The following is a 10,041-nucleotide window of genomic DNA, read 5'->3' as shown; positions in this document are numbered from 1 at the left end:
TAATAACATTGCTAGAGTAGCACATAGATAAATTGTGATACAAAACACATTGCAATCATAAAGAGATATAAATAAGCACTTCACTACGCCATTCATAACGGTGAGTAAGTATTCCGTGAAATATAGCCTAAGAGACCCACACGGTGCACACACTGTCACCTTTACACACGTGGGACAAGGAGTCTCCGGAGATCACATAAGTAAAACTCACTTGACTAGCATAGTGACATCTAGATTACAAGCATCATCATATGAATCTCAATCATGTAAGGCAGCTCATGAGATTATTGTATTGAAGTACATAGGAGAGAGATGAACCACATAGCTACCGGTACGGCCCCGAGCCTCGATGGAGAACTACTCCCTCCTCATGGGAGCAGCGGCGGTGATGAAGATGGCGGTGGAGATGGCAGCGGTGTCGATGGAGAAGCCTTCCGGGGGCACTTCCCCGCTCCGGCAGGTGCCGGAACAGAGACTCCTGTCCCCCAGATCTTGGCTTCGCGATGGCGGCGGCTCTGGAAGGTTTTCCGTATCGTGGTTCTTCGTATCAGGGTTTTCTCGACGGAGGCTTTAAATAGGCGGAAGGGGAGCCTCGGAGGGTCGAAGAGGCGGCGACACCATAGGCTGGCGCGGCCGGGGCCCGTGCCGCGCCACCCTATCATCCAGGGCCCACGGGGCCCCCTCCGGCGGCTCTCGGGTGTTCCGGATGCTTCCGGTGAAAATAGGAACACGGGTCTTGATTTCGTCCGATTCCGAGAATATTTCGTTACTAGGATTTCTGAAACCAAAAACAGCAGAAAACAGGAACTGGCACTTCGGCATCTTGTTAATAGGTTAGTTCCAGAAAATGCATGAATATGACGTAAAGTGTGTGATACGTCTCCAACGTATCGATAATTTCTTATGTTCTATGCCATATTATTGATGATACCTACATGTTTTATGCACACTTTATGTCGAATTTGTGCATTTTCTGGAACTAACCTATTAACAAGATGCCGAAGTGCCGGTTCTCGTTTTCTCGCTGTTTTTGGTTTCAGAAATCCTAGTAACGAAATATTCTCGGAATTGGACGAAACAAAGACCCGGGGGCCTATTTCGCCACGAACCTTCCGGAAGACCGAAGAGCATACGAAGTGGGGCCACGAGGTGGACAAACCACATGGCGGCGCGGCCAAGGGGGCCCGCGCCGCCCGTGGTGTGGGCCCCTTGTCGGGCCCCGACTCGCCCTTTCGCCTACTTAAAGCCTCCGTCGCAAAACCCCCGAGGCGAAAAACCACGATACGGAAAACCTTACCGAGACGCCGCCGCCGCCGATCCCATCTCGGGGGATTACGGAGATCTCCTCCGGCACCCTGCCGGAGAGGGGATTCATCTCCCGGAGGACTCTACACCGCCATGGTCGCCTCCGGAGTGATGAGTGAGTAGTTCACCCCTGGACTATGGGTCCATAGCGGTAGCTAGATGGTTGTCTTCTCCTCATTGTGCTTCATTGTTGGATCTTGTGAGCTTCCTAACATGATCAAGATCATCTATCCGTAATACTCTATGTTGTGTTTGTCGGGATCCGATGGATAGAGAATACCATGTCATGTTAATTATCAAGTTATTACATATGTGTTGTTTATGATCTTGCATGCTCTCCGTTACTAGTAGAGGCTCTGGCCAAGTTTTTGCTTTTAACTCCAAGAGGGAGTATTTATGCTCGATAGTGGGTTCATGCCTGCATTGACACCTGGACGAGTGACGAGAAAGTTCTAAGGTTGTGTTGTGCTTGTTGCCACTAGGGATAAAACATTGGCGCTATGTCCGAGGATGTAGTTGTTGATTACATTATGCACCATACTTAATGCAATTGTCCGTTGCTTTGCAACTTAATACTTGGAAGGGGTTCGGACGATAACCTGAAGGTGGACTTTTTAGGCATAGATGCGGTTGGATGGCGGTCTATGTACTTTGTCGTAATGCCCAATTAAATCTCACTATACTTATCATGTCATGTATGTGCATTGTTATGCCCTCTCTATTTGTCAATTGCCCGATTGTAATTTGTTCACCCAACATGCTTTTATCTTATGGGAGAGACACCTCTAGTGAGCTGTGGACCCCGGTCCATTCTTTAATACTTGAAATATAAATCTGCTGCAATACTTGTTTTTACTTGTTTTCTCTGCAAACAATCATCTTCCACACAATACGGTTAATCCTTTGTTACGAGCAAGCCGGTGAGATTGACAACCTCATCTGTTTCGTTGGGGCAAAGTACTTTGGTTGTGTTGTGCAGGTTCCACGTTGGCGCCGGAATCCTCGGTGTTGCGCCGCACTACATCCCGCCGCCATCAACCTTCAACGTGCTTCTTGGCTCCTCCTGGTTCGATAAACCTTGGTTTCTTTCGAGGGAAAACTTGCTGCTCGTGCGCATCATACCTTCCTCTTGGGGTTGCCCAACGAACGTGTGAAATACACGCCATCAAGCTCTTTTACGGCGCGCGTTGCTGGGTGAGATCAAGACACGCCTGCAAGGGGAGTCTCCACTTCTCAATCTCTTTACTTTGTTTTTGTCTTGCTTTATTTTATTTACTACTTTGTTTGCTTGCATTATATCAAAACACAAAAAAATTAGTTGCTAGCTTTACTTTATTTACTTGTCTTGTTTGCTATATCAAAAACACAAAAAAATTAGTTACTTGTTTTACTTTACTTAATATCATGCATGTTTTTATTTCACTAGTTAAGCATAATGGAAAACAACAAAAATATGAGAGATCTTTATGAACTTTATCTTGAATTAGGACATGATGTGTTTGAAGAGAGAATTAAAAAACTCATGGAACTTTATATGCATGATAATGGGAATGTTATTACTATGGATGCTTTGAACACCATTGTTGCTAATGCTATGGAAAATTCTAAGCTTGGGGAAGCTGGCTCGATGAGCGAGGATCTTTTTAGTACCCCAAGCATTGAGGAGAAAATTTTCTTTTATGATTACAATATGACTCCTATATATGATGATAGCCACTTTGTTGAATTTGCTCCCACTACAACTAATAAAATTGATTATGCTTATGTGGAGAGTAATAATTTTATGCATGAGACTCATGATAAGAATGCTTTATGTGATAGTTATATTGTTGAGTTTGCTCATGATGCTACTAAAAGTTATTATGAGAGAGGAAAATATGGTTGTAGAAATTTTCATGTTACTAAAATGCCTCTCTATGTGCTGAAATTTTTGAAGCTACACTTGTTTTATCTTCCTATGCTTGTCACTTTGTTCTTCATGAATTCATTTGTGTACAAGATACCTCTTCATAGGAAGCATGTTAGACTTAAATGTGTTTTGAATTTGCCTCTTGATGCTCTCTTTTGCTTCAAATACTATCTCTTGCGAGTGCATCATTAAAACTGCTGAGCCTATCTTAATAAGTACTATATTAACCGGCAACCAACATCTATTTTATCATAATTTTGAATCTCCTTAAGAATTAACATGGTTGTGACACGTGTTTAGCTGGTAGGGTGATTCCTGTTAGTTTTTCCATGTGTGCACTTGCTGTGCTCCGAAGCATTTTCTTAGGAGGTTTGCGTGTGCCTGGGTGTGGTCTTAGCTTCAATTGGCGCGGAACGGGTTCCTGAGTGTTTTGTCTTACGCTCCTTGGTTAGCGGTGGACTTTTTTTTTTGCGATTGTGGTTAGCGGTGGATTTGATTGCTTGCCAAACGTGGACACGTATCAGTTCTCATGAATCTTCTTATCTCTCCACGACGCCACCTATGATTTCTCACTGAATATTCTCCACCGGCCTCCTCTGCCCGAGCTCCTCCTCGACCCGGTCAATTCCCTGCTATACTTTCGCGAGCTCGGCGCGACTTGCGGGGACTGGGCTTCGAGCGGAGGCGGCATAGAACTGCAACCCGCGTCGTTGTTGGCCAGATCTTGGCCGGGGCAAACTGCTGGCAAGATACAACATGGTCGCAGACATCCGTGTGAGCGGCGGCCAGGGGCAAGGGGGAGCAGTAGCGCTGGAGGAGAGCACCTGGGGAGGAACGGCGCCAACGAGGAGGCGCGACAGGTTCAGGTGGAGCCCGCTCTGCATCGACCGCTAATGGAGCTGCGACGCCGCGCGGATCATGGACTCACCTACCTAACATTTTCCTGGCGTGAGCTTTTCCCAGTCTCCACCGCCCCCTGGACGAGTTTCTTCATGACCAGCAGCCGGCCCCGGTTCCATTCCTCCTCCGACGTCGTCGCGCCAGCGCACTCCGGCACGAGCGTCCTCGGTACCCGGCGGAGGAACAGGCGATGCAGGCAGCCATGGAGCGCCCCGCGTCGAGAGCCGGGGATGGATTTGTTGGAGCAGGAGGAGGGACAAGAAGAGGCATGGCACGACTGGCGGACGAGGCCTCGATCGACACCGGAAAGCCCCTTTCCCCTCCCGACGAGCCTCTTCAACGTAGAGAAGAAGGGGACCAAATAGCCTGTGTCACCGCAGGTAAGATCTCTGCCGTTTCTGTCTTTCTCTCTCGGTCATATCTGCACTTCCTCAGAGTAAAGGTCCGCGTGCAGATCCGGCGAAATCAGCGAGGGAGGGGCCTTCGACATCTGCTGCCGCTGGACGCATCTTCTCCACCAAAGTCAGAGAGGCGTTAGTCATCAGCGATGCAAGGGTACCTCCTTGGACATTGCTGATAATTTCCACAGTTGTGCATCTGCCTCCTCCTTGCACCACCAGAGCATACGCGAGCACCTGAGTCGGGGCCAGTGCTTTTTGGGCATTAGATCTCTATTATGTATGCTGGCAGTGAATTCTGAATCCCCTCTCTTCCATCTCCAAATAGACTATTGGGGGTCTCTTTTATACATTCAATCGCAACTGGCTAGCTCCGGGTCTGCCAATTTATTTCTCCCCAATTGATTCTACCGTTATTTTTGATAGCTATGTACCACACAGACATACATCATTTTTGATAGATTTTTACAAGACATTAGTGGTATATCTTATAGCCAGCCTTATTTCCATGGTTTTTTTAAAGCTCTATCGGTGCCTATCTATTTCCCTTTACCGGTGTCTGGCCTGCTATTTGTTACAGACATGGAAATGCATCCTACAAAGATATTACAGTATATACTAATGTCATTCCTGTCTCTTGAATCCTTTCAGGTCTGGATTATTTTGGAAATTATGTACTTCCGTAACTGAGCCGACTCCTTTGTCTAGAGTTCAGTTTGAAGCTTATTTGGAAGTGGCCTTCATTGTCAATGCACCCTGAATGGAGCAAAATTAGAAATGCAATAGTTGCTCTTCTTACTTTATTTATTGTGCTCATGATTTATTTTTCCTTGGTCGATGCTGCTTGCGTCTTTGATTTTGGGGGCCAACCTACCGACTCCCTACCCTGAGAACGTCGTTGGTGGTGCATGGCTTTTGGGTATGGCGCTGGCGAGAGATACCCACGGAAATTGGAGATTTCCTCATGAATCTTGATTTAGCATGGATTGATTTCCGTGTCCAGGTATTTCTATCCTTATCCAAGTTTATTTTTTCTTCCATTTCTCATCTAGATTTTGTTCAAATATCACGTGGTACTACTAGCTAGCGACCGGTTCTTTCTGATTTGGTACAATGAAATCATCATATGTTGATCATTGATATTTGGTGAAGTTAGTCGTTTGCAACATTTGTTGACTTTAAAATCAAAGATATCATTGGTGATTTGGTTAATTTCATGCTGCTAATTACCCCTCATATATGAGCTGGTATGCATTTGAAAAAGACATCATCATCTCAAATGGAATGCGTGATTGGGCTTGTGATATTTATGCTTTGTCTGCAGTTTTACGGAACTCAATTTGGTCAGCTGATTTGTGATGGAATCCTGTTTGTTGGAATGCAGTTCACCGGTGTACTGCTATTATGGATGGCTGGGTGAAGTGTCCGTTTTTCTATTTAAATGACGGTACTGCAATATTCAAGCAACTCTTTTAAATGCAAGTGCCTTTTTTGTCTCTCTGACATGCTCACTCTATTTTTTGTGCAACACATGGATGTATTGGTCTTAGATACTTATGCCCCGTAACATATTTTTCCGTGTAAACCTGGCATTATACTCAAATGATCCCTTTCTTCCAAGGTATGTTGGCACATATTCGTGCAGTTTAACTTCCTCTAAGAATCTTTTAAGTATTCTAATGATAAATAATGCCACGGATATTTATTGGATGCAAACTTTCATGTAGTACATCAAATAAATTCTAGATCGTGATAATGATCACACAATTTCTGCATAGTACTTTCACTGATATAAGTGGCATCATATCTTGTGTGAGGTGCACGAGTCATTGATGCTTACTTTATCTGTTCTTCTAACTTTATTGACCCTCCCCCCCCCCCCCCCAATTTAACTAAAACTATTACCGTTCCCTCTTTGGTGAACTTCAAATGATGGTGCTTGAGCATATTCTTTGGGGTGTACAAACTTCTGATGATTTCAGCCATGTTTGGTATTTTGAGGACTTGGCGTGAGTCTTTGACTTGATCACTAAAACAGTGATTATCCAAAGAATCGAAATAATTAGATTAAGGAGCAGTACTATAAAGGGAAACATCATAGGTGTTCAAAAGCGTGTCATGTCAACCTGAATAACAATATCATTTGTTACCCTTCTGTCATTTTCTGTTCTGCAGTACTATTGTGATCCGTTTCTGCAGCTGTGGTTGAAATTTTGAAGAAAAGGAACAGAAATTTGTCTGCTGAAGTCTGGCAATAAGGATAAAGCAATGCTGCAACTTTCTTTGTGGTACGACTGTTTGTGGTCATTATGCATTTTAAACTCATATAGATTTATGTTATTGAACTTCATAGTTGTATATAGGACATGTTAAAACACCAAATTTGATCCCACCTTTGAATTTGCACTGAAGTTAGTTGAAAGTTTTTTATCTTATTGTCAAGAATTCGAAACCTAAATAAAATCGAGTTAACATGCATCTTTTATTGTGATGGCTATACATCAATCAACTTCGGAGCAATTGGAAAGATCTTTGACACACCTTAGATATCATGGTTCATCTCTCACAAGCACACAGAACGATTGAGCACACATACAACTGCCCTAGACTCTTCCTCACCTTTATGCTTGCAAAATTACAATCCTATGGCTTTCCTATATGCTCAAGTTTTCTATGAAATTCTATGTGAGATATTTTGCATTCAGATAGCTTATTATGAGCCTCACGGTGCATGTTTTGAACTACAGGTACCATGCCAATTCCTCTTCTGCATTTAGGCAAGGGTTCCGTCTTGCAAATAAACAAACTTCAGTCAAAGGTTTACTTGCAAATAAACAAACTTCAGTTTTCCGCTTGTGTTATGTGGTATCCATGAGTTCTTGGCTTCAGTTGACATGTTCTTATAATAACTTGGTGGTGTTATTTCATTTAAACTATCGACCGCCCAAATGATGTCAAAGCTGAACCTTCCACAAGGAGCTCACCAATGACATTATTCCTTAACGCAATAGACCAAGGCAAGGAAATCGAACCAAGTGAAAGAATCAAGATGATAGTCCTATTCTACTGTGTTTTTAGGCTATGGTTATTACCAAGTGGCCTCATGCTTTAAATTAAATTGTACTGTTTCATTTATGTTTCATGGTATTTCATGGTGTGTGTAATGAAATATGTGACAAGATACAAACTTACTTGCTAATATGCATGTTAATACACCACGTCTCCTCATGGTTTCTCTCTCAACCAGTATGAATATTAGCTAGCATTCCGGTAGAAGTATGCAACACGCTCTAAAAGAAGACCATTGTTTATTCTAAGCTACATTCGGCACGGCGGCACGCCGTGCCAGATCTTGCTAGTGGCTATAAAGAAAGAACTTCTTGGGAGATAACCCATGTGTTATTTTGCTACAGTACTTTGTTTTATATTTGAGTCTTGGAAGTTGTTTACTACTGTAGCAACCTCTCCTTATCTTAGTTTTATGTTTTGTTGTGCCAAGTAAAGTCTTTGATAGAAAAGTAAGTACTAGATTTGGATTACTTGCGCAGTTCCAGATTTCTTTGTCTGTCACGAATCCGGGTCTATCTCCTCGTAGGTAGCTCGGAAAATTAAGCCAATTTACGAGCATGATCCTCGGATATGTACGCAACTTTCATTCAATTTGAGCATTTTCGTTTGAGCAAGTCTCGGTGGCCTAATAAAATCCATCTTTACGGATCTGTTCTGTTTTGACGGACTCTGTCTTTTATTTCGCATTGCCTCTTTTGCTATGTTGGATGAATTTCTTTGATCCATTAATGTCCAAGTAGCTTTTGCAATGTCCGGAAGTGTTAAGAATGATTGTGTCACCTCTCGAACATGTTAATTTTTATTATGCACTAACCCTCTAATGAGTTGTTTCGAGTTTGGTGTGGAGGAAGTTTTCAAGGATCAAGAGAGGAGTATGATGCAATATGATTAAGGAGAGTGAAAGCTCTAAGCTTGGAGATGCCCCGGTGGTTCACCCCTGCATATTATAAGAAGACTCAAGCGTGTAAGCTTGGGGATGTCCAAGGCATCCCCTTCTTCATCGACAACATTATCAGGTTCCTCCCCTGAAACTATATTTTTATTCCGTCACATCTTATGTACTTTGCTTGGAGCGTCGGTTTGTTTTTGTTTTTGTTTTGTTTGAATAAAATGGATCCTAGCATTCACTTTATGGGAGAGAGACACGCTCCGTTGTAGCATATGGACAAGTATGTTCTTAGGTCCGTACTCATAGTATTCATGGCGAAGTTTCTTCTTCGTTAAATTGTTATATGGTTGGAATTGGAAAATGATACATGTAGTAATTCTAAAATGTCTTGGATAATTTGATACTTGGCAATTGTTGTGCTCATGTTTAAGCTCTTGCATCATATACTTTGCACCCATTAATGAAGAAATACTTAGAGCTTGCTAATTTGGTTTGCATATTTGGTTTCTCTAGAGTCTAGATAACATCTAGTATTGAGTTTTGAACAACAAGGAAGACGGTATGGAGTCTTATAATGTTTACCATATGTATTTTATGTGAGTTTTGTCTGTACCGTTCATCCTTGTGTTTGTTTCAAATAACCTTGCTAGCCTAAACCTTGTATCGAGAGGGAATACTTCTCATGCATCCCAAGTACTTGAGCCAACCACTATGCCATTTGTGTCCACCATACCTACCTACTACATGGTATTTCTCCGCCATTCCAAAGTAAATTGCTTGAGTGCTACCTTTAAAATTCCATCATTCACCTTTGCAATATATAGCTCATGGGACAAATAGCTTAAAAACTATTGTGCTATTGAATATGTACTTATGCACTTTATCTCTTATTAAGTTGCTTGTTGTGCGATAACCATGCTTCTGGGGACGCCATCAACTATTCCTTGTTGAATATCATGTGAGTTGCTATGCATGTCCGTCTTGTCTGAAGTAAGAGAGATCTACCACCTTTATGGTTGGAGCATGCATATTGTTAGAGAAGAACATTGGGCCGCTAACTAAAGCCATGAATCATGGTAGAAGTTTCAGTTTTGGACATATATCCTCAATCTCATATGAGAATAATAATTGTTGCCACATGCTTATGCATTAAAGAGGAGTCTATTATCTGTTGTCCATGTTGTCCCGGTATGGATGTCTAAGTTGAGAATAATCAAAAGCGAGAAATCCAAAATGCGAGCTTTCTCCTTAGACCTTTGTACGAGCGGCATGGAGGTACCCCATTGTGACACTTGGTTAAAACATGTGCATTGCAAAGATCCCGGTAGTCCAAGCTAATTAGGACAAGGTGCGGGCACTATTAGTATACTATGCATGAGGCTTGCAACTTGTAAGATATAATTTTCATAACTCATATGCTTTATTACTACCGCTGACAAAATTGTTTCATGTTTGAAAATAAAAGCTCTAGCACAAATATAGCAATCGATGCTTTCCTCTTTGAAGGACCATTCTTTTAATTTTATGTTGAGTCAGTTCACCTATCTCTCTCCACCTCAAGAAGCAAACAC

At 42.5% G+C, this 10,041-nt stretch overlaps 1 long non-coding RNA gene across 2 annotated transcripts; it reads left to right on the top strand.

The window, feature by feature from the left end:
- The first annotated feature begins 3,792 nt into the window (after positions 1 to 3,792).
- LOC124703906 lies at positions 3,793 to 7,730 on the top strand. 2 transcript variants are annotated; one of them, XR_007003392.1, is made up of 5 exons: positions 3,793 to 4,494; positions 4,569 to 5,515; positions 5,897 to 6,133; positions 6,688 to 6,800; positions 7,260 to 7,730. It is a non-coding gene; the product is annotated as an uncharacterized LOC124703906 (long non-coding RNA). The 2 variants fall into 2 exon arrangements; XR_007003391.1 differs by having other exon boundaries at positions 3,795 to 4,494; positions 6,688 to 7,730.
- Positions 7,731 to 10,041: the final 2,311 nt, after the last annotated feature.

The sequence above is a fragment of the Lolium rigidum genome, chromosome 3 (genome assembly GCF_022539505.1).
Source record: "Lolium rigidum isolate FL_2022 chromosome 3, APGP_CSIRO_Lrig_0.1, whole genome shotgun sequence".
NCBI lineage: Eukaryota > Viridiplantae > Streptophyta > Magnoliopsida > Poales > Poaceae > Lolium > Lolium rigidum.
This window is presented reverse-complemented; position numbering and strand designations above follow the sequence as displayed.